This window comes from Callorhinus ursinus, unplaced genomic scaffold, assembly GCF_003265705.2.
Source record: "Callorhinus ursinus isolate GAN/ISIS: 27379988/994484 unplaced genomic scaffold, GSC_fseal_2.0 scaffold4, whole genome shotgun sequence".
NCBI classification, from domain to species: Eukaryota; Metazoa; Chordata; class Mammalia; order Carnivora; family Otariidae; genus Callorhinus; species Callorhinus ursinus.
This window is the reverse complement of record NW_027397066.1, coordinates 143,770,001-143,793,944: the sequence shown is the minus strand read 5'-3', so window position 1 is coordinate 143,793,944 and position 23,944 is coordinate 143,770,001. Positions and strand designations below refer to the sequence as shown.

The 23,944-nt window shown below is 40.9% G+C and overlaps 1 long non-coding RNA gene across 2 annotated transcripts; it reads left to right on the top strand.

Moving 5' to 3' along the window:
• The first annotated feature begins 1,439 nt into the window (after nucleotides 1–1,439).
• Nucleotides 1,440–16,716, top strand: LOC141372670 (uncharacterized). Of its 2 annotated transcripts, XR_012378074.1 has the most exons (4): nucleotides 1,440–1,667; nucleotides 7,363–7,448; nucleotides 13,981–14,117; nucleotides 16,619–16,716. It is a non-coding gene; the product is annotated as an uncharacterized lncRNA (long non-coding RNA). The 2 variants fall into 2 exon arrangements; XR_012378073.1 differs by lacking the exon at nucleotides 7,363–7,448.
• Nucleotides 16,717–23,944: the final 7,228 nt, after the last annotated feature.

Genomic DNA, 23,944 nt, shown 5'->3' with positions numbered 1-23,944 from the left:
CATAACTCTGCTATACTCACCCTATACTCACTTTCTCAGCTCCTTGTATATTTAGGTATTTGCAAAGAGTGAGGTGGTGGTGCACATATTTTTAAGATGATGCCTTATAGTTTAAGTGTTCATATGTCCTGGATTGTCTGTTGTCCTGGCATCTCATATATTTTACATTTATCTTGAATAACTGTGTCCTTTACTATGCTTAGCTTTAGAAACTTTAGACCTCCTTGGTCTGCTAAATCCTGGTGGACTTTGGACTTGATCCCACGGGGCTCAGGCTTCAAACAAATGCTCTCTCTAAACTTCAGTCTACTCATCTGTAAATTAGAAGTAAGAATATCCACCTTGTAGTGATGAGGAATCATATTCACAAAGTGACTGGCACATAGTAGGTCTCAATAAATCCATACCATTATTCTAGAGGTGCTGTAGTAATTAGTCTGATGATTTTTTATTTTCAGAAAATAAGCAAAAATATATTATCGTCATCAATATGACCAGCTTTTTGGTGAAGGAGGGATATGGATGTTTTTTTAAGATTTCCTTATTTATTTTAGAGAGTGAGAGAGAGAGAATGAGCAGGAGGGGCAGGGGGAGAGGGAGAGAGAATTTCAAGCAGACTCCATGCTGAGCACCGAGCCTGACACAGGGCTCGATCTCACAACCCTGAGATCATGACCTGAACTGACACCACGAGTCGGTGGCTCAAGCAACTGCACCAACCAGGGGCCCCGGGATATGGATTTATATTTAAAAAATATTTTACATATTTTTACATAATGTACAATTTTCTGTGCCCAGTCTACATAATTCTTTCATAAATTCACTAGAGTAACCCAAGTAAAGGTCAACTATTCAATTAAGACAAGAAGTCTCCCAGATCTTCAGCACCCACGGAGGAAGTTACCAATGGAAAACCTCATCCTTTCACGCATTACTCCTCTCAACCTATTTTGTGGTTCATACTAGGTTTTCAGATGTGATGGATAAAACTCAGTGAAGCTGGGAGGAAGGAACCAGAGGAAAATTTATCCATCAAACTTCATCACTTCCTGACGTAGGATGACATACACTTTCAATTAACATGTTCCCTGGGAAAGTATATAATAAAAAAGAAGCAGGCACTGTACAAATAAATATAAACTGCTTCTTTACAGTTATATTAAAGTTAGGTTTCACCCTTTCAAACATCCAGACTGTGAGCTGGGTCTCAAAATCTTCCAAAGCTACTTCCTCCCTTGGGTAAGAAAGTGTCAACAGTAGCAGCTGCTGAGGGCTTCCAAGGGCAGGCGCAGGGATCCTCACCCTGCACCAGTCAGTCACCAAGGGAGACCAAAGACCTGGAGGTGCCAACTGACTCTTAGCGGTGGGGAAGGTCCAGGGCTGGGCTTCTGGGACAATGTGACATCTTTCAATTGGCCTTTGGGGGAAACAAACATTTTTTTGCCCTTTTCTAAGACCAGGGAGGCAAAATTCCAAAATTCCAAAATTCCTTCAGCCATTGTTCCTCGAATTCTGGCAAACAGTGGTATCCTGCAGGTGCTCGTGTAGCCTGCCTCGTGGGGACATTCAACCGGGAAGCAGGTCCATGAACAGGACAGAACCACACAGGCACAGCGACGTGAGGAAAACCCCAAAGAATCGGTCAACGCAGACATGATCTTTCTTTCGTAAGTAGAAATGTTCCTTTGGATTTCCTTTCCCAGGGATGATTTAACTTCATCTATAATTCCTTTTTCTGTCTCTGCTTGGGCAGCCCTGTGAAAGTAAGTCAAATTAATCTATTAATATGGCCATGTTAATTGTATCCTCATAGATGGCCTTCTTGCCCATAATCTACTTGGGTAATTTCAAGAACTTATTTCCCTTTTAATTTCCTTTTCTGCTTTCTGATGTCTTCCTCTGACACTTAAAAATATATATATTATTTATTTACAAACAGGAATTGTTTGTAGATGGTTTTCTTCCCCCAGAAAAGAAATTTCCAGGATAGGCTGTAAATTAAGATAATCAGATGCGGTATTTCCTGGAGATGAATCTCAGGGTTTTAAATGTTTTAGGGACTTTACTTAGGGCTTTTAAGACCCTCCAAACTATGTCTTCATCTCACCTCTATTTTTAGGTCTCGAAGGGTGAAAGCACTTGTCTATAAAAAACGAAATGGGATCCAAGAGAATTAGATGTAGTGGGTCTCCAGGAGAGTACACCCCATAGAACATGAGAAAGCCAGTCACATGCGCAGGCAGTGAGTCCGAGGCCTTTTGGCTGCAATTCAAGTGAGCATATCACTGGCCTGGAGCCAGAATCATGAGCTGCAGAAACCATTTGCACTTTGGACTGATTGGAAAGTGCGGGTGGATGTTGAAGCGTGCACATACAGGTCAGCTCTGCAGCACTCGCATGCCTTCCACTTGGAGTCCAGGATCACGTGCTCTTTTTCTTCTCATTCAGTGGACTTAGGCATAGTCCCATTTCTGTGCTTCAGTTTTTAACAGAAGAATTGGCACAATTCCTCTATTCCTATACTTCACTGCCAGAGAAGTATTTGAATAGATTTCATTAATTTATGAGCTGAAAAACCATATAAACTGTTTGTAGCTCCTTGGGTGAGACATGAAGTTGGGCGGTGACATTTTATATGCATCAGAGGCCCGAAGCGTAAGTCCTCCGGTTTTGATATCTCTTTGTTTTACCACATCGTGACGGAACAAAGGGGCAGGATTTAAAAAGCACAGGCTTTGGTGACAAAAGCAGCTCTACTGCTTATCAACTGTGAGATGTCTGGTAAGCAGTTCCTTTGTGCTCCCCAGTTTACTGGGGATAACACAGAATTTCCTTAGGTTATTGGGAAGTTCTCCCAGTAACAATACTTGGCTGATGATAGGCAGTCAGAAAATATTAGGTTCTTTTCCTTACCCTCAGTTTTGACCCAACAGTTCTGAAAAATGTTCTTCCAGCCCATTCATTAAACAAAAACCAAATGATCCTTTTTGAACACCAGAAATGTACAAGAGTACAAACACAATCCCCATCATGTGCTCAGTATTGTTAGGCACAGTTAAGAATATTTAAAAACTATACAATATATAAATAATACTTAAAACTCAATAGTCAAAAGGCAACCCAGTCATCCAGAATATATAAGAACACCTACAACTCAACAACAAAAAGACCAACAATCCAATAAAAAAAATGAGCAAGAGGGGTGCCTGGATGGCTCAGTTGGTTGGGGTCTGACTCTTGGTTTCAGCTCAGGTCACGATCTCAGGGTCCTGAGATTGAGCCCCGTGTCAGGCTCCCTGCTCAGTGGGGTCTGCTTGTCCCTCTCCCTCTGCTCCTCCCCCCACGTGCTCATTCCCTCTCTCTCTCTCATAAATAAATAAAACCTTAAAAAAAAAGGGCAAGAGAAAAGAGACATTTCTCCAAAGAAGACAACTAACAAGCACAAGAAAAGATGCTCAACTTCACTGGCCATCAGGGAAATGCAAATCATAATCACAGTGAGTTACCACTTCACATTTAGGATGATTATCATTAAAAAAACAGATAATGATAAGTGTTAGAAAGGATGTAGATTAGGTGGTGTGCCTATACACTGCTGATGGGAATGTAAAATGGTGCAGCTATTTTGGAAAACAGTCTGGCATTTCCTCAAAAGTTTAAATATAGAGTCACTATATGACTCAGCAATCCTACTCCTAGTATATACCCAAGAAAAATGAAAACATGTCCTCACAAAAACTTGTACATGAATCTCCATAGCATCATTATTCAAAGGACTCAGGAGTGGAAACAACCCAAATGTCCACCAGCTGATGAATGGAGAAACCCAGTATGGTGTACCCATATAATGGAATATTATTTACCAAGAAAAATGAAGTCCCGATGCCTGCTATAACTTGGACAACCCTTGAAGACATTAAAATGCAAGATATCCATAACAAAAGATTATATATTGTATAATTGCATTTATATAAAATGTCTGGAGTAGATTAATGTATGGAAATAGAAAGTAGATTACTGGTTGCCTAGGGTAGGGTTGAGGGAGTTTTGAGAGAGTATATTAGTTTCCTAGACTTGCCATAACAACGAGCCACAAACTGGGGGGCTTAGAAAAACAGAAATTTATTCTCTCACAGTCCATAGTCAGTGTTGGCAGGGCCATACTTCCTCCAAAGGACCTAGGGATGAAGGTCCTAAGCACCTACGAAATAATCCTTCCTTACCTCACCTAGCTCTGGTTCCCTGAAATCTTTGTCTTTTCTTGGTTTGTAGAAGCAGCGTTCCAATCTCTGTCTCTGTCTTCACATGGACTTCTTCGCATGTGCCTGTAGCTCTGCATCCAAATTTCCCTCTCCTTATAAGGACACCAAGTCATGTTGGATTTAAGGCCCTCCCCAATCCAATGTGGCCTCATCTTAACTTGATTACATCTGCAAAGACCATTTCCAGTTAGGCCACATTCATAGGATCTGGGGGTTAGGACTTGAACATGTCTCTTGGGGGACACAATTCAACTCACAACTTGGAGAAATGGGGACTGACTGCTGATGGGTACAGTGTTTCTTTTGGGGATAATGAAAATGTCCTAAAATTGATTGTGATAATGGTTGCCCAACCGGATGAAAATACTAAAAACCATTAATTATACGCTTTAAGTAGGTGAGTTGTTAGGTATGAGAATTATATTTCCATAAGGCAGTTATTTAAAAGCTAAACTCTAAAACATGGTCCCTGTCCTCCTATGGTTTACAGTCAAATTAAGAAAACCAGTTTGTTCATGGGAAACAAGTGAACTACAGAAGTCACAATACAATGAAATGTCATCATGCAGTGTGATGACTGACCTTGTAGATGCCTAGAACAGAGGATGAATGAGAGCAGCATAATCCCAGAGAGCTTCATATGGAATCTTGAAATATGAGTAGGGTTTAAAATTACTTCTTGGGGATTTAGAATGGCTAAAATTCCCCCATTGCTCAGTGCTCTTTGGTCACCAGCTATTTACACGGAGGGTCTCCTCTGTTCTGAACACTCCTCCCGCACTGGGTCCCAGGGGCCCACCTCTGGCTTCTGTACTAGGCCCCAGTCCCAGGCCTTTGCGGAGCACCGGCCCCCCCCACCCCGCCCAGGGGGCGGGGGGAAGGGGGGTTGACTTGGCAAAAACAGACTTCGTGTGAGTCAGTAGAGCCTGGGAGGGCGGTTTGCTGGTCATTTTAGATGCTCCTCTGGGAAGAATTAGAGAGAAGGAAATTCTCTCTGTGTAACCGGCAGTAAGGAGCAGTCCAGGCTAGTCTCCTGCCAGTTTGTGTAAAATGTAAACTCCTGAGTCCCACTTTCAGAGAGTCTGATTAATGTGTCTGTGGAGGGGGCCGGGAATGAACGTTTTTAACAAACACCTACAGTGATTCTCATATAGGGGTGACTTTGAGAAACAATGCAATAGAATCCCCAAGCTGAAAATCAGGATCAAAGAGAAGAAAGCATATAAAAATGGTAGCTGAATGGGTCAATGCAGTGTGTCTAATGCAGCTTAACTTTATTTGAGGTCTTTAGCAACTCTTGCAGAAAAAGGGAAAGATGATAATTTACATGGTTCTCATTATTGGAAAGATGAACATGTACTCTTCCTCAGGAGAAAAGTGTTTTCCTCATACTAGATACTGAAAAATATTTTTTAGATGTGGTCTTTACAGAAGAGATGCCCAGGCTCACTCGTAGGCTGCTTGCAGGGCTGGGCACAGAAAGGGGTGTTTGCTGGGTGGGAGGTTATTACCAGTGGCTCCGCTCTCGGGAATGCTGCAGGAGGCGCAGCGATAAAGCCAAACACAGATAAGTTCTGTTCAATAAATATTGATTTGCCATTTACCATGTGCCAGATACCGTATGAAATGCTGGTGAAACAGAGTAAGATAGCCCTGCTCCTGAGAGGCTGATGGCCAAGTAATGCCAAAGGTTGTGAGCTGAGCAGGCAGCTCACTGACAAGCGGGCAGAGTTCAAGGGTAGGAAGTGAGCTCGACACTGGATGGGAGAGTTGCCTGACCCGTGAGCAGGAAGTGCCCAGCGGCTTGGGCGCGTGGACGGCGGCCAGAAACTGTGCCTTTCAGGAGGGTGAGCTTTTCCAGTGGGCCCTAGCTCAGCTCCCTGAACTGAGGGCCTGGCCTGGCAGGAGCGCCATCAGGTCAGAGAGTGCACCCTAAGTGATGATGTTGAACGTGACTGGTCCTCCACATGAGTTAGGTTCCAGATTAGGGGATAGGAAAAAATTACATTTAATCAAAATTCTCTTACAAAATTCCTTATATTGTTCATTAAACGAAGCACACATACACACAGCATATATAGACGTATGTGGTATTTGGTAAATAGAATATGTGCAATTTTTACTTATTTTAAGTTATACCATTTAAATAATTTCTCTTTTCCTACTCACTGTTGAAGCCTGTATGGTTGCTTCGCATAAGTTAAAATCATGTATGATGTGAAATGGATGATCTTCAATAGGATTTTTCCCTTTTTGGCAACAAATACAAAAAAAGAGATTTCATATGAGTGGACTTACAGCCATCTTCTATAAAACTTGAATGCTAAAACTGAAAGTAGGGTAATTCTAGCATTGAGTTCATGGGCTTTATGATACAGTGCTCCATGGGCTACCTGGACTTAAGGTGGAATTTAGAGCACCTAGAATTGCTGAATTCTAGAGACTTCATCCCTGTGACATTCTCCAAATACTGCCTCTTTGCAGGGCTCTTTGTAAGAGTTCCCGGCAAACAGTGTAACCATTTGCTGCCTGACGTCTGCTGGGCTGGTCTTCTCCATTTCTGATTCAGGTCATTTCCTCGAGGAAAACAGAGGAGGAGATGGTAGAGATGATGTTCAAGTTTGACCATTGTGGAGCCTAACCTATATTTTTGCCAGAGGAGAAAGCTATCCCACGTTCACAAAGAAGTTGGCCACACAAATATAGATTTTTCGCAATAGCTCTGGGCCCACCTTAGTACTTAAATACATTTAACCTGAAATTCTGAGTTCTTCCCCTTCAAACAAGGCAGAGACAATTTTGGTCTAGGAAACATTTCAAAATCGATGCTACTGGTTGCCCACAATAGGTAGAGAAGACCTTCAGGAGTGGCTTGTCTGATGGTGAGCAGCGTGACCTACCTCATAGAGCCATAAGAATAAGTTAGTCATAAAATGTATTAGGTCTCTGACCCTATTTTGTCTCCTGTGTGTTTTCATTCCCTGGCCGGGTTCTGGCCTCATGTGCACCCCCTCCCTGCCACCTGAACCTCAGCGGTTCTTGTGTTCGGGCCCTCCTTTTCAGTGCTGACAGTTCATAGTGACCTCACTTTGCTCAACAGCAGATACAGGCCAGATCCTTTGAAGGAGATCCACTATGAATGGAATTCCAAGATAGCATTGTCCCAAAGAGCATGGATGACGGAATGTAAGTCTCAAAGATACTTTAGGCCATCATGGAACAATTCTGTTACTTCATACTTCTTAATACAAATTTTCCATGTGCAACATTATCTTACCCTGACAATAAAGAGTAGCTCTTAATTGTGATTTGGCTTATAGAAGGGGCTGATTTTATTATGTAATTTGAGGAGATTGTGGTCTCAATTTGTTTTCATGCTTGCACGTTTTTGCCAAGTTTAAAATGTACATTCAGGTTGGCTGCTTTTGAAGTCAGTCTGCTGGGCCAAGGCAGTGGTTTGTATTTCTATGGCACCGGCGTTGAGGTACTCCTGGGTCTTTACTGATAAGGTTCCTGGGGGAGTCTATTTATTTCTTTATTTATATCAGTGTAGGGCTTGAACTCGCAACCCTGAGATCAATACCTGAGCTGAGATCAAGAGTCGGACACCCAACTGACTGAGCCACACAGGCTCCCCAAGGCTACTGGGGCAGTCTTAAGGCAGAGTATTTCTTGGCATATAATCCAATACATATATGAGACTAGTGCATCCCAACAGGGGTATGTCTTGGCAGAAGTGATACAGGGTTGTTCTAAAGCTATAAGCATTTTTCTAGGTTGCCATCACTATCTCAAACACTTTGTAAAAAGGGCATGGCTCTGGTGTTCCTACAAAATAGTGAGCCCACAATGTCCATGCATTGATTTTGATAAGCTTGGAAATACCAATTTGTACTGGGCTCATTCTGGAGCAGACAGAGCTCCTGAAAGCTACTAGGAGGTGGCGCATGATCCTCAGAGGTGGGGATTGCCTGTAGACCTATCTGCTTTGCGCACATCAAAAGGGAAATGTTGATGTGAATTAAATACTTGGGCACTTTTTTTTTTTTTTTTTTGCTATATCTGCCACTAGGTCCTTTACATATCAGTTCATTGAACCTAATGATAGGATCAGATCATAGGTCAGATCAGATGATAGAACCTCTGATAAATCAGGAAACTGAGGCTCAAGAAGGTTGGCAACTTTCCTGAGGCCATATACCCAGGAGGTGGCAGAAACAGAATTCAGATCTGGGACTGTTTCCACATTACCACATCAGCCTGTCATCCTGGGAATATTATGTGAAAATTATAATCACCTTAATAATTCCTATAAGAAACTAATGGATACAAAAATTGTGTTTTTATGTGTGTGGATACATAGATGCTTAGTGCTTGCTCTACAAATGATTTCTGTAAGGTTTTACTCAAATGAGGTGTTAGGCATGTAAAAGGGTCCAGGCCTGAATTCTACCCTTTGTTTCCCTCTCCCTCCGGGGCTGTCACAAATAGAAAGTGTGGATGTAAAAATCAGCAGTTGAATGTGGATCAGAGTGTAATGTTTATATTAATTGATGGTTTTAATATAATACATTGTTTTCTATGAATAAATGGCTGAGTAGGCTTTCCAGGAAACCGTGTTGGAGAATGAGGCTTAGCACTGAAGCCTATTGGGGTGTTCTGCTTCCTCCCTAAATCTAGACTTTTGGGGCCCACTCTGTCCACTTAGAGAGCAGCTGCCAAGAACCTCAAGCTGGCCTCGTCTTCCTAATGGACAGGAAGGAGAGGAAAGAGGGGAGGAGAAGTACTTTACAGGTGGGGACTGGAAGTGAGAGATTACAGGCCGCCTGATGGCCAAAGAGGGCCACAGCTGGGCACCTGGGACCTGGGACGCATAATCCTGTCTTCTAGTAAGGTAGGGCCCAGGAATGCCAGGCGCCCACTCACCATATGAGCCGTCGCCTCCCCCCCCGGGGAAGGACAGCAGGTGTCCTTGCTCCATGCTCCCCTCTCAGGCAGGGAACAGCAAATCCTGTCCTCTGGAAACATGAACGGGGATGATAAATGTTCTTGAGCATTTGAGCTATGTCCAGAGCATAACTGAAAACCAGAAATAAACAGGCAGCCTTGAGCCAAGATGAGGTCACAGTGACAATCTTGTTATCCAAGCAAACTTCTCAGGCTCAGAAGGTTTCGGGGCCTTGCGAGTGTCTACCCAGAAGCAGGGGACATCACAGCATTCTCCCAGGATCAACTTTTCCTTAATAGTTGTTTGCTATAAATTTATATTCAACTTGCTCTTAAATGTCCTTAGTTTTGGCAGTGAGATACAGTGCCCTATTGGGAAACAGTGTCCTATTTTGTATAAAATGACTCCAAATACATGATTTTACTGCTTAGTTTCCATCAACTTGCCCAATCTTCAAGTAGGTGTTAACATAGCAAACACCGTTGTAGCTACTACTGGGTCACAGTAGCCAAAGGAATTTTTGTTTTTGCATTTTATTCATGTAGTGATATAATTTTTTTTTTGAAGACGTATGTATTTATTTTTAGAGACAGAGAGAGAGCATGAGCGGGGGTGGGGGAGGGGAGAAGGGGGGAGAGAGAAAGAATCCTCAAGCAAACTCCATGCTAAGTGAGGAGCCCAATGCAGGGCTCGATCCCAGGACCCTGAGATCATGAGCTGAGCTGAAATCAGGTGTCGGTCACTTAATCAACTGAGCCACCCAGGCGCCCCATCGTGTGGTGATATAATTTCCTATAATAATTGCAAATTTACATAATTCTTCTTGCCAATTTGATTCTTGAGCTTGCTTTTCCAATAATACAAAGCACCGTTGTCATTCATTATTTGTATTAATTGCTGTGTACATGGTGCTTACTGTGTGCCAGGCACTATTTTCTATACTGAACTCATTCAGTCCTCCCCACAATCTTTTCGAGTACTTGCTATTATTAGATTCACTTTACAGTTGGGGAAATCAAGGCAAGTAAAATTTTGAAAATTATGATGTGTTCATATATCAAGAGATGGGGATATAGTCTATATTACACACACACACACACACACACACACACACAGTCTGTTTTTCCTCACTAGCCAAAAGTGTGTGTGTATATGTATGTGTGTGTATTAGATTTTATTTCCCATGTACCCCTGACCCCATGCATGCATAAGCTCCCTCCTCATTATCAGCCTCCCCATGCACCACCAGAGTGGTACATTTGCTGTAACTGAGGAACCTACTTTAACACATTGTAACTCAGAGGTCATAGTTTACATTAGGGTTCACCTTGGTGTTGGAATTTCTATGGGTCTGGACAAATGTATAATGCCATGTATCCACCATTACAGTATCATACAGAATAGTTTCACTGCCCTAAAACCCCTCCATGCTCTGCCTATTCATCGTTCTCTCCCCCTAACCCCTGGCAACCACTGATCTTTTCATTGTCTCCATAGTTTTGCCTTTTCTTGAATATCATATAGTTGAACTCATACAGTATGTAGCCTTTTGGATGAGCTGCTTTCACCTGGTAATATTCATTTAAGGTTCTTCATGCCTTCTCATGACTTGATAACTCATTTCTTTTTTAGTGCTGAAAAATATTTTATTATCTGGATATACTACAGTTTATTTATCCATTTATTTACCTATCGAAGGACATTTTGGTTGCTTCCAAGTTTTGGCAATTGTGAACAAAGCTGCTATAAACCTCATGTGCAGGTTTTTGTGTGGACATGTGTTTTCAACCCCTGTGGGTAAATACCAAGGAGTGCAATTGCTGGATCACGTGGGAAGAGCATGTTTAGTGTTGTAAGAAATCACCAAACAGTCTTCTGAGGTGGCTGACCCGTTTTGTGTTCCCACCAGCAATGATTGACAGGCCCTGTTGTTCCACATCCTCCACAGCATGTGGTGTTGTCAGTGTTCTGGTTTTGGACTATTCTAATAGGTGTGTAGTGGTATCTCATTGTTGTTTTAATTTGCATTTCCCTGATGACACATGATGTGAAGCATCTTTTCATATGCTTATTTGCCATCTGTATATCTTCTTTGGTGAAGTGTGTGCTAAAGTGTTTGGCTCATTTTTTAATTGAGTTGTTTGTTTTCTTATTGTTGAGCTTTAAGGGTTCCTTGTATAGTTTTCATAACAGTCCCTTATCAGATATGTCTTTTGCAAATATTTTCTCCCAGTCAGTAGCTTGTCTGTCATTCTCTTAACAACATCTTTCACAGAAAAGAACTGTTTATTTTAATGAGGTCCATCTTATCCAGTCTTTCTCTCATGGATCATACTTGGTGTTGTTGTAGCTAAAAATCATCACCAAACCCAAGGTCATTTGAATATTCTCCTGTGTTATCTTCTAGGACTTTTGTAGTTTTGCTTTATACATTTAAATCTGTGATTCATTTTCAGTTAATTTTTGTGAAGAGTGTAAAGTTTGAGTCCAGATAAACATTTTTATTTTTTTGTTTCAACATCATTTGTTGGAAAGACTACCTTTGCTCCACTGTAATGCCTTTACTCCTTTGTCAAAGATCAGTTTACTAGGGGCGCCTGGGTGGCTCAGTCGGTTAAGCATCTGCCTTCGGCTCAGGTCATGATCTTGGCTCAGGTCATGGTCCTGGGATCCAGCCCCCAGTGGACTCCCTGCTCAGCAGGGAGCCTGCTTCTCCTGCTCCCTCTGCCCCTCCCCTGCTCGTGCATTCTCTCTCTCTCTCAAATGAATAAATAAATAAATAAATATCTTTTTTAAAAAAGATCAGTTAACTATATTTAGGGAGGTACATTTCTGGGCCCTTTATTCTGTTCCATTGATCTCTTGGAAACTATTCTCTCAGCCATACCTCACTCTCTTAATTACTATAGCTTTATAGTAAGCCTTGAGGTTGGATGGGGTCAATCCTCTGACTTTGTTCTTTTCCTTCATGTTATATTGACTATTCTGGGTCTTTTGCTTCTCTGTACAAACTTCAGAATCAGTTTTTCAATAGCCACAAAATAACTTGCTGGGATTTTGATTGGCATGGTGTTGAATCTATAGATCAAGTTGGGAAGAATGACACCTTGACAATATTGAGTCTTCCCATCCATGAACATGGAATATCTTTTCATTTGTTTAGTTCTTCTTTGATTTCTTTCCTCTTCTTTGATTTCTTTGAAGTTTTCCTTTTATAGATCCAGACATGTTTTGGTACTAGGGTAATGCTGGCCTCATAGAATGAGTTAGAAAATAACCCCTCTGCTTCTATGCTCAGAAGGAGATTGTAGAGAATTGATATTTCTTCCTTAAATGGTTGCCTTTTGTATGTCTTTTAATTTTTTTTTGATAGCTTGGCATGATATAATGGGAAAAAGAAACTGCTGTAAATGGGCTTTTAGTAATGCAGTGGTGAGGTGTGGGAGTAGGGGAAGCATTCTATAGTACTATTATTAGGTTTTAGTCTTTCCTGGGCTTGTGCCTCCAGCTGTGAACTTCATGTGCTTTTTGGTTGCCCCCGCCCCACCCCTGAGATGGGACAGGATGGCTAAGAGTGGGCTGGAGTTGAGTATTTCCCTTCTTGCAGGTCAGTTAGCCTCTGATAAAACTCAGCAGATTATACTGTGTTTAAATAGTTTTTCCTGAGGGCAGACCTTGTTAAGAAGAGCAGAATGCTCTGGCATATTTCAAAATGCTTACTCCCCCGCTTTTTCTACCTGAAGCAGAGGGGATTTTTCTCTATTTCATGAGAATCTAGTAGAGCTCCAGGAAGTAAGACTGACAAAATTGTGACACCTCCCCCATCTTGTCCACACTGAGTCTTCAGCAATTTGTCAATTACAGGGATACCTCGGAGATGTTGCAGGTTTGGTTCCAGACCACTGCAATAAAGCAAATATTGGAATAAAGAAAGTCAAATGAATTTTTTGGTTTCCCAGTACATATAAAAGTTATGCTTACCCTATACCGTAGTCTATTAAGTGTGCAATTGCATTATGTCTAAAAAACAATGTAATAGGGACGCCTGGGTGGCTCAGTCGGTTAAGCGTCTGCCTTTGGCTTAGGTCATGATCTCAGGGTCCTGGAATAGAGTCTGGTGTTGGGCTCCTTGCTCAGCAGGAAGCCTGCTTCTCCCACTGCCTGCCATTCCCCCTGCTTGTACTCTTTCTCTCTGACAAATAAATAAATAAAATCTTTAAAAAATGTAATAATTTAAAAATACTTTATTGCTAAAAAATGCTAATCATCATCTGAACTTTAAGCAAGTCATAATCTCTCTGCTGTGGAGGGTCTTACCTCAATGTTTATGGCTGCCACTGATCAGGGTGGTGGTGTTGAAGACTGGATGGCTATGGCAATTTAGACACTAAGTTTGCTGCATTGATTGACTCTTCCTTTCATGAATGATTTTGCTGTAGCGTGTGATGCTGTTTGACAACACTTACCCACAGAAGAACTTTCAAAGTTGGAGTCAATCCCCTTGAACCCTGCTGCTACTTTATCAGCTAAGTTTATGTAATATTCTAAATTCTTTGCTGTTGTTTCAACAATCTTCACATCATCTTTACCAGGAATAGTTTCCATCACAAGGAAACATTTCTTTGCTCATCCATAAGAAGCAACTCCTCATCTGTTCAAGTTTTATCATGAGATTGCAGTAATTCAATCACATTTTTAAGTTCCACTTCTAATTCTAATGGGGTTTTTTTTTTTGTTGTTGTTGTTTTGTTATTTCTGCCACATCTGCAGTTACTTCCTCCACTGAAGTTTTGAACCCCTCAAAGTCATCCACAAGGGTTGGAATCAACTTCTTCCAAACTCCTGTGAATTTTGATGTATTGACTTCTTCCTATGAGTCATGAATGTTCTTAATGACATCTAAAATGGTGAGTTTTTCCAGAAGGCTTTCAATTGACTTTGCCCAGATCCATCAGAGGACTCACTATCCATGGCAGCCATAACCTTATAAAATGTATTTCTTAAATAATAAGACTTGAAAGTCAAAATAGCTTCTTGATCTACAAAATAGATGTTGTGTTAGTTGGTATGAAAACAACACTAAGGGGCGCCTGGGTGGCTCAGTCGTTCAGTGTCTGCCTTCAGCTCAGGTCATGATCCCAGGGTCCTGGGATCAAGCCCCACATCGGGCTCCTTGCTCAGCGGGAAGCCTGCTTCTCACTCTCCCACTCCCCCTGCTTGTGTTCCCTCTCTTGCTGTGTCTCTTTCTGTCAAATAAATAAATAAAATCTTAAAAAAAAAAAAAAAGAAAAGGAAACAACATTAATCTTGTTGTCCATCTCTATCAGAGCTCTTGGGTGACCAGGTGCATTGCCAAAAAGGAGTCATATTTGTGAAGGAATCTTTTTTTTTTTTTTTTTTTGAGCAGTAGGTCTCAACAGTGGGCTTATAATATTCAGTAAACCATGTTGTAAACAGATGTGCTGTCATCCAGGTTTTGTTGGTCAATTTACAGAGCACAGAGTAGATTTCCCATAATTCTTAAGGACCCGAGGATTTGCAAAATGGTAAATGAGCATTGGCTTTAACTTAAAGTCACCAGCCTCATTAGCCCCTAACAAGAGAGTTGGCCTGTGCTTTGAAGCTTTGAAGGCAGGCATTGACTTCTCTCTTTGAAAGTCCTAGATGGCATCTTCTTCCAACAGAAAGCTGTTTCATCGACATGGAAAATCTGTTGTTTAGTGTAGCCATCTTCCTGAAGTATCTGAGCTAAATCTTCTAGAAAACTTGCTTCTGCATCAGCACTTGCTGCTTCACCTTGCACTTTTATAGTTATGAAGCCGGCCTCTTTTCTTAAACCTCACGAACCAATATCTGCAGGCTTCCAACTTTTTTTCTGCAGCTTCCTTACCTCTCCCAGCCTTCCTGGAATTGAAGAGAGTAGGGCCTTACTCTGGATCAGGCTTTGGCTTAAGAGAATGTTGTGGTTGGTTTGATCTTCTATCCAGACCACTCAAACTTTCTCCACATCAGCAGTAAGAATGTGTTCACCAGAGTAGCACATTTTAATTTCCTTCAGGAACTTTCCTTTGCACTCACAATTTGGCTAACTACTTGGTGCAAAAAGCCTAGCTGTCAGCCTATCTCAACTTTCCACATGCCTTCCTCACTAAGCTTAATCATTTCTAGCTTTTGATGTAAAGTGAGAGACCTGTGACTCTTCCTTTCACCGGAACACTTGGAGGCCATTGTAGGGTTATTAATTGGCCTAATTTCAATGTTGGTGTGTCTCAGAGAGTAGGGAAGCCCAAGGAGTGGGAGAACGATGGGGGAAAGGCTGGTCAGTGAAGCAATCAGAGCACACACACATTATTGATTAAGTACACCATCTTATATGGGTGTGGTGCATGGGGTCCCAAAATGACTACAATAGTAACGTGAGAGATCCCTGATCACAGATCACCATAACAAATATAGTAATAATGAAAAAGTTTGAAATATTGTGAGAAATACCAAAATGTGACACAGAGACATGAAGTGAGCAAATGCTGTTGGAAAAATGGTGCTGATAGACTTGCTCAACACCAGGTTGCTACAAACCTTCCATTTGTAAAAAAAAAAAAAAAAAAAAATACAGTATCTGTGAAGCACAATGAAGTGAGGTGCGATAAAGTGAGGTCTGCCTGTACAGTTCAGGCTTTCCTACTTTGGTGCTGGTTTCTGTGGAAGCTTTCACTGTGGATTGCTGCTCCAATAAGTTGTGATCCTCTGTAGTCATCTGTCAGTCTCTCCAGTTTTGGAGGCAGCAATGTGCCCTGTTCCCTTCTTTTACAGATCTAAGGAGAGTTGTTAATTTTTCAGTTTGTTCAACTTTTTACTTGTTGTTAGAATGGAGTTGTAACTTCCAAGCTCCTTCCATGCCAGACCAGAACCCAAAGTAGATTTCTTAGTTTGGTTTCCCTCAGCTGGAATGAGTGGAGACAGAAAAAAAGTAGGAACTCAAGTTTTGAGATGAATTCTTTTGAAATCTCAGAGGGCTGAATTTGAGCGGAAGTTATTGCATTTATTAGCCTCTAATATATATTCTCTTATCTCCGGGGATTGGTGTGATTACAGCCTGCCCGTGGGGGTATGAATCTGAATAAGACTAACTCTCAGTAAGATCCCTGATGAGAGCAGCTCTGAATGGTCTGACCCCATCTCAAATAAAATTAACTGGAAGAAAAAAAATTGACTGGAAAGACCTAGATTGTCTGTCTTGTATCAGGTCTTTACATTCTTCCATTATCTTCCACACATTATTAAATATGTGAGTATCTCCCTTCTGCAGTTCTGAAAATATTTGATATTTGAATTTGATACAAACAATGAATAAATCTTTTCATACAAATATGTCCCATGTAATATATTTTATCTGGCAACCCTACAGCTAACACAACTACCCTTGGAAGGACCTGCTGCTCTTTCTGGCCCTCAAGAATGGCTGGTGACTTATGAGAGATGATGGACTCTGAAAAACAAACTGAGGGTTCTAGAGGGGAGGGGGGTGGGGGGATGGGTTAGCCTGGTGATGTGTATTAAAGAGGGCACATTCTGATTGGAGCACTGGGTGTTATGCACAAACAATGAATCATGGAACACTACATCAAAAAAATTAAATAAATAAATAAATAAATAAATAATAAATAAAAAGAATGGCTGGTGACTTAACAGGTAAGCTAAAGCCTCTGTGTCTTTGAGGCTGGAAGAACACTGACCTTTGTAGCTGAGGAAACTAGGATGCAGGAAAGCCTGGATGAGAAACAGAGAATTTTCCAGCTGATACCTTGTCTGTCCACAGGGGCAGAGAGCACTGAGCCTTCAATAACCCATGGGATTGCTTAAGACTTGGCCCAGGGTGAATAATACTGCAGGTAGGCAAAGTCACAACCAAGCCAGAGAGGGAAAGAATGCGCCCAGCACCCTGGATGGGCAGCTGCCGGCAAAATTGAATGGCTGGAGGAGTACATCGCAACTTGAACCAAAAAAGGCAATTAGTGCAATAAGGGGCTCCAATTACAGCATTGAACTGCTATAACTGGAACTCAAGAACATGATTTTTGAGTTTAAAAGTACAGCAGATGTATTGAAAAGGAGGATGGCAACTACTGAGAAGTGAACACAGGCCTGGAAGAACAAGTGGAAAAATCTCTCCAAACAGCAAAAATTTAAAGACAGAAACCATCAGAGCAAATCTGAGAGCCAGAAGATAGACCCAGAAGTTGCAATGTATAAATAAATAGGAATTTCAGAGGGAGAAATAGCAGTCGAGAGAGGAGAGGTGATATTTAAACAAATAGGTGAAGAAAATCTTGCAGAGCTAAGGAAACTGTTCAGATAGAAAGGAATCTTTGAGTTCCAAGGGAAGGAGCCACAAAAAAAGGGAACAAACATAACTGATTCCAGTAAAATGGGTTAATTCCAAGGATGATGACAAAGTTCTACAGTCATCCAGATGGGAAGGACAAGTCACCAGAAAAGACCCAGACTGACTTCAGATTTCTATCTGCAACTCTGGAATCAGAAGACAGTAGGATAAAATCTACCGACAACTGTCCGTGTAGATTAAAAAACAAAACCCAACCACGTGTTCCTAAAGAAACCCACTTTAAACAAAGTGGTAGAGGTTGAAATTCAGAGGATGTACAGAGATATCATCAGATAAATATAAATCAAAAGAAGCCGAGTCTGGCAATAGCAATGTTGGAACAAGCAGGATGAATATTGATATTCTGTAAAGATAAAAGGCAAATTTATAGATAAGTATAACAACCATTAACCATGTTCACCAATCAATATAGAAGCTAAATATATAAAGCAAAACTATTAAGAGAATCTAGTAAAAATACAATTATAATAGGGATTTTAATATACCTTTTTCAGAATGAGTCAAATCTAGCAGACAAAAAAAAAAATAGGAAGAGGAAATAGAATAAAACAACAAACAAATTTGACCTAAAAGATGTATGGAACATTATATCTCATAACTATGTTTCTTTTGTATTTTAATGGAACATTTACAAACATTAGTCTTGTCTTTGGTCCAGAATAATATCTAGAATATCTAATATCTGATTCACAAAAGTAGAGATTTTATAGGCCACATTCTCTGACTGTAATCCCAAAAAGGGGGGAGGGGATAAATAATGAAAAGGGGATACCCCCTAAGAAAACCCCTCTAAAGACTTGGAAATTGAGAACCAACGTCCCAAATAACACTTCAAAATATAAATAGTACTTAAAATATAACTAAGTATAAATAAAATATACTAAAATGATAATAAATATATAACTAAATAGTTTTATATAAATAAATAATAGGTAAATAAAACTGAAATTACCCAAACTATCTACAAAACAATAATGGAGAAAACTTCATACCAAAACATATATGACACAGCTCAAACTATTCCTACTGGAAGTGCTTTATTATTAAAGAAAGAGAAAAATAAATTTAGAACTCAGTCTACAAAATTGGAACAAGAACAGCAAAATAAACCAAAGAAAAACTTGAAAGAGTGAAGACAGAAAATAATGAATAGAAAACAAATAAAGTAGGGGGCGCCTGGGTGGCTCAGTCAGTTAAGTGTGGGACTCTTGGTTTCTCCTCAAGTCATGATCTCAGTGTCCTGGGATGAGCCCCACGCCCAGATGGCTTGAGGATTCTCTTCCTCTCCTTCTGCCCCTCCCCCTGTTCACGTGTACATGCACACTCTCTCTCTAAAATAAATAAATAGATCTTTCGGAAAAAAAATAAAACACATAAAGTAGGAAAGATAAGTACATCTCAAATTGGATTCTTATGACAGGCTCGCCTAAATAGATAAGTCCCAGCCTGCAGAAGGAAAATGCAAAGAGGGTTAATGAACAACAACGGTGTAACAACAGGCTTATTGAATTTGCCTGGCTGACGAGGGTGCAGTCAGGAAACAGCTTTGTGTTCTCCCACCGCTGCCTCACACATTTTTTCCCAGAAATATTTCCTTGCTCTTGGTGACATTTCCGCTAGACCCTATGACTTTTCACCCACTTTGGAGTCTAAAAACAGTCACATATTCAGATATTTTGTAGTTGGATCCAGCCTAAACGAAAAGTATCTCCGTATCTCTTCCCATTCAGTGATTTGCCAGTCTTCCCAGCGCAGGTCTGATTCACTGCTTTGTAGACCATGGTGAGGAAGGGGTGTGAGTGCCCGTATTATCTACGCCCATTCCCCACAAGCCTCCTCTGGTGTGGGGACCCGGAGTGTGTGGAGGGGAAGGATGAGCCCCCACCATCTATACTATTTCTTTTGTTGGTCATAAGCCCTCCTCGTCACGCATTTTCAAATTCTGCTTCTTCCGTGGTGTGCAGCACATGACCTTGGGAGACTTCCCTTGGACACCTCCTCACCTGCACTGGTTTTCCCTGGAGCCAGCTATGCACTTGCCGGCTGACCTCTGCAGCACTCCAGGCCTCTGCCCTCTGCCCTCTGCCTTTTGTTTTTGTGGGTTGTTTGTTGTTGTTGTTGTTTTTTATTTTGTTTTGGAATTCAATTCACCCTGGCAAGCAGCCCTCTTTCTAGGATTCAGTTCAAGATGACCCAAGCCCTGCTACCTAATGGTACTATGAAAAGAACATAAGCATTCTTTGCTGTCAGATGGTGGAAATACCATTGCAGCATGTCTCCCTGCCCTGTTGTGGGGACTGCTGTAGGCCACCTGCCTCCTCCAGACTCTTCAAGGAGAAAGCTCTAGTGTTATAGTCACAGGTGAGCCCCACACGTCAGGAGACACAAGTCAAGCTCTCCTGACACCCCTCCTGGGCTCTGCCCTACCCCCACAGCCAGGGAGAGAAATGCTAGCCTCCTTTCTATCAAACATCCGTTCCTACAAATACATTTCTTTTTTAAAAAGATTTAATTTATTTATTTGACAGAGAGAAAGAGAGAGAGAGCCCAAGCAAGGGGAGCAGGAGAGGGAGAAGCAGGCTCCCCACTGAGCAGAGAGCCCGATGCGGGGCTCCATCACAGGACCCTGGGATCATGACCTGAGCTGAAGGCAGATGCTTAACCGCCTGAGCCACCCAGGCGCCCTCCCTACAAATATATTTCTTAAAGCTTGCTTCACTTGGTTTGTGGTAGGAAGTGAAGGAAACGAGAGCATTCCTCAGCATTCCCATATAGGCTAGCAACTTCTGCCCAGTGGATTCTCTTCAATCCCATTTTTGAGCTTCTAGTTTTCTCTCTTCTGAGCTGGAGAAGTATGTTGAAGTAAGCGATGCTACACGCCATAGAGAATTAAATGGTTAATCTCATGCTATAATAGAAAAGATCTAATGGGGGAAGGAGGGCTGCCATGCAGGACAGCAGTGCAGAAAGAGGTATCAGAATCTGGGCAGGGTGAAGGTGTCCCCATGGAGGGGTGGCCCGGGGTGAATTGTCAGAGACCAAGCAGGGAAGTGTATGTCTGAATGGAAGGACTCAGAGGAGATACCCTAGTGTAGGATGTCAGGTCACAAGCAAGGTGAGGAGGGTTTCTGCATAGAAGGATATCATGGTGCAGGGTATCAGAACATTTGGGGTAAGGAAGTGGCCCTCACAGGGGGTTGGCCTGGCCCTAAAAACCTAGGCTAGCTAGGAAGGGTATCCTGTGTGGGGAGCAGGATGGCAGAGCACAGGTGGAGTGAGAGGATTTTTTTTTCAAGGAGGAAGTGCCAGCATAGAGTTACGGGAGATTGATTATATACAGGATTGATCAAAGAAGTAAACGTACTAGGGGAAATGGGAATCAGGGGGAGTTATAAATAAGGAAAGGGAGAAAATAGAGTCAGCCCTGCAGTACTGTTTGAAATCGGAAGTATCTTGAAATCAGGGATTTCAATATATATAGCTATAGAAATAAATATGGATGCAAATGTGTGTGTGTATTCCGTATTGGTCCACTGAGAAGGTCTGAGGCAGAGATGCTCCACAAGCGATGAGCACAGCAGTACTAGGATCTTAATTTCTGAAAACTATTCTCCACTGAAAGAAGCCAGAGCTCCTTGGAGAAATGAGATTCTAGGACTAAGCAGAGTAAGTTCAAAAGGAACCTGGAACAGCTTATGGTGCCAAAAAGCAAGGAGATGCTCAAAGAATTTGGGGTTATAACAAAAAGATACAAAAGCCAGCTTGAAGAGATGCCCACAGATCTGGGGCAAATTAAGCACCAAAACAACTAATGATGGAAATGCAAATAATCCTTTGAATGAAACTGCAAACTATGAGAATATATATATATATATATACATATATATATTCATATACATGAGTACATTGAAAGTTTAATAAGAGAATATTAAACTTAATCTCAAAACACTCCCTAAGAAAATACGACAGAGAGAAAATGTAACTTTACAGTGCAGAAGACTGAAAGACACTATCTTAAACAAGTTATCAAACTGGACAACACCAGAAACAAGTTGTGTGCCACATGACAGAATGCCTCGAGAGGAACACAGCATCCCTTCTGTAGATTTTTTCCCAGAGGTGCATAATCTGAGTTTAATAATAAAGAATAATTTCAAACCCACTTTATACAAAATAGCCTATAATCTTCTAAAGAATCCAAAAATGAGAAGTTATTTCCAAGTTGAAGGAGATTAAAGAGGTATGATAGCTAGGTGCAATGCGGGATTCTGAACTAGATGGATTTTTGCTTCAAAGGAAATTATTGAGGATTGTTATTACTGTTATTATTATTGACAAAACTTACTGGTGGTACTGTATGATTGTCAATGTGCCCATTTTGATGGTTGTGCTGTGGTTATGCAGGAAAATATCTGTGAGGGGATAGGGCATCATGTTGGCAACTTACTCTCAGATGATTCAGGAAAATGAAAGTTCTTGATATGTTTACTTGCAACTTTTCTGTAAATTTGAGATTGTTTCAAAAATTTTTTGAAGATTTATTTATTTATTTGAGGGAGGAGGGGCAGAGGGGGAGGGAGAGAATTTTCAAGCAGATTCCCTGCTGAGCATGGAGACTGATGCGGGGCTCAATTTCAACGACCCATGGGATCATGACCTGAGCTGAAACCAAGAGTTGACACTCAACCGACTGAGCCACCCGGGTGCCCTAGGATTGTTTCAAAAATATTTTTTTAAGGTTTTACCTATTTATTTGACAGGGAGAGAGAGAGAGAGAGAGAGCACAAGCAGGGGGAGCGGCAGGCAGTCTCCACACTGAGCAAGGAGCCTGAAGTGGGACTCAATCCCAAAGGCAGACGCTTAACCGACTGAGCCACACAGGTGCCCCTCAAAAAATTTTTCTTTTTTTTTTAATTTAAAGTTATGGAGAAATGAAAAGACTACCAATTGGGAAAGATACTAGCAATGCCAATGTCAGATAAGTAGCTAATATCTTTAACAGGCAAAGGGCTCTTATTAAATTGATAAGATAAAGACTAACAAACTCAAATAAGAGAAAATCAACATGTGAATGATAAATAAAAGGAGGTTACCTCAGTCGGTTGTCAGGGACATGCAATTTAAAATATTAACTAAATAGCATAAGACACCTATCAAAATGGTAACAATTTTAAAAAGTGGGCAGAAAGGGTGATTTGAGGATGTGGAATGAGTATTTTCATACGTTGATGGTAGAAATCTAAATTGTTAAGTGTTCATGGAATTAATCTTGGCAATATCTGTTAAGAATAGACATGCCATTGCAACTAGTAGATAAATAAATTCTGCAGATTTAATGCACAATATAGTGATTATAGTCAACAATACTGTATTATAAACTTCAAAGTTACCAAGAGACTAGATCTTAACTGTTATCCACACAAAAAGAAATGATAATTATGTGACATGATAAAGCTATACTAGATAAATGTATCAAACCAACACCTCAAACTTACACAGTGTTATATGGTGATTCTATCTCGATAAAAACATTTTTTTATAGTACATTCCCTGTGTCCCAAAAATTCCATCCTAGGGAATCCATTCTCTACATAAGGAAACAGAAACAAGAATGTTTATTGCAGCTCTGTTTCTAATTGCAGGAGAAAAAATAGTGAGTTAATTGGGAACTATTAATAGGAAAATGATTGGGACACAACTATTCCAAGAAAAACTATGCAATATAAGGAATGTTAGTTCTATGCCTGTTGACTAAAAGGGAGTCCTACATTATATTTTTTTAGAGACAAAAAGCAAGATGCAGAGAAATATATAGGATAAAATCCTATTTTTTAAACAAAGTTAACATCCCAATGTATGTATATATATTTTATATATGGTTACTTGAGCTTGTAGAAAGATAAGAAGCATACCTACATATATACCATGTATTGGTTTGGGAGAAGGGGTGGATACAGATAAGGAGAAGATGAACTTTGATGGTATTGCTCCATTTTGAGCAATTTCTATTGCTCTATAGATAAGTCTTACCATCTGTGTTAATTGATTACTGAGATGCTAGCAGTCTGGTAAATTAATTTTTACCAAAAATTTCCACTACTGTGGAAAGAGTAAGAAGTCATAGTCTGAAGATCTATTGCCAGGCCCCAGCTGAGAAGGCTGGAATCTGAAAAAATCAGCCGTTGGAAGCAGGACAAGTGACTAACATGCTCAGAAGAAAATCTCTGAGAACTGAGGGCCAAGAGAAGTTTAAGCTAAAACCTACGGGAGATGATTATTTACCCAAAGTGGTGGGGAGGTGGTGAGGGGGAGAGGAAGACTCCCAAC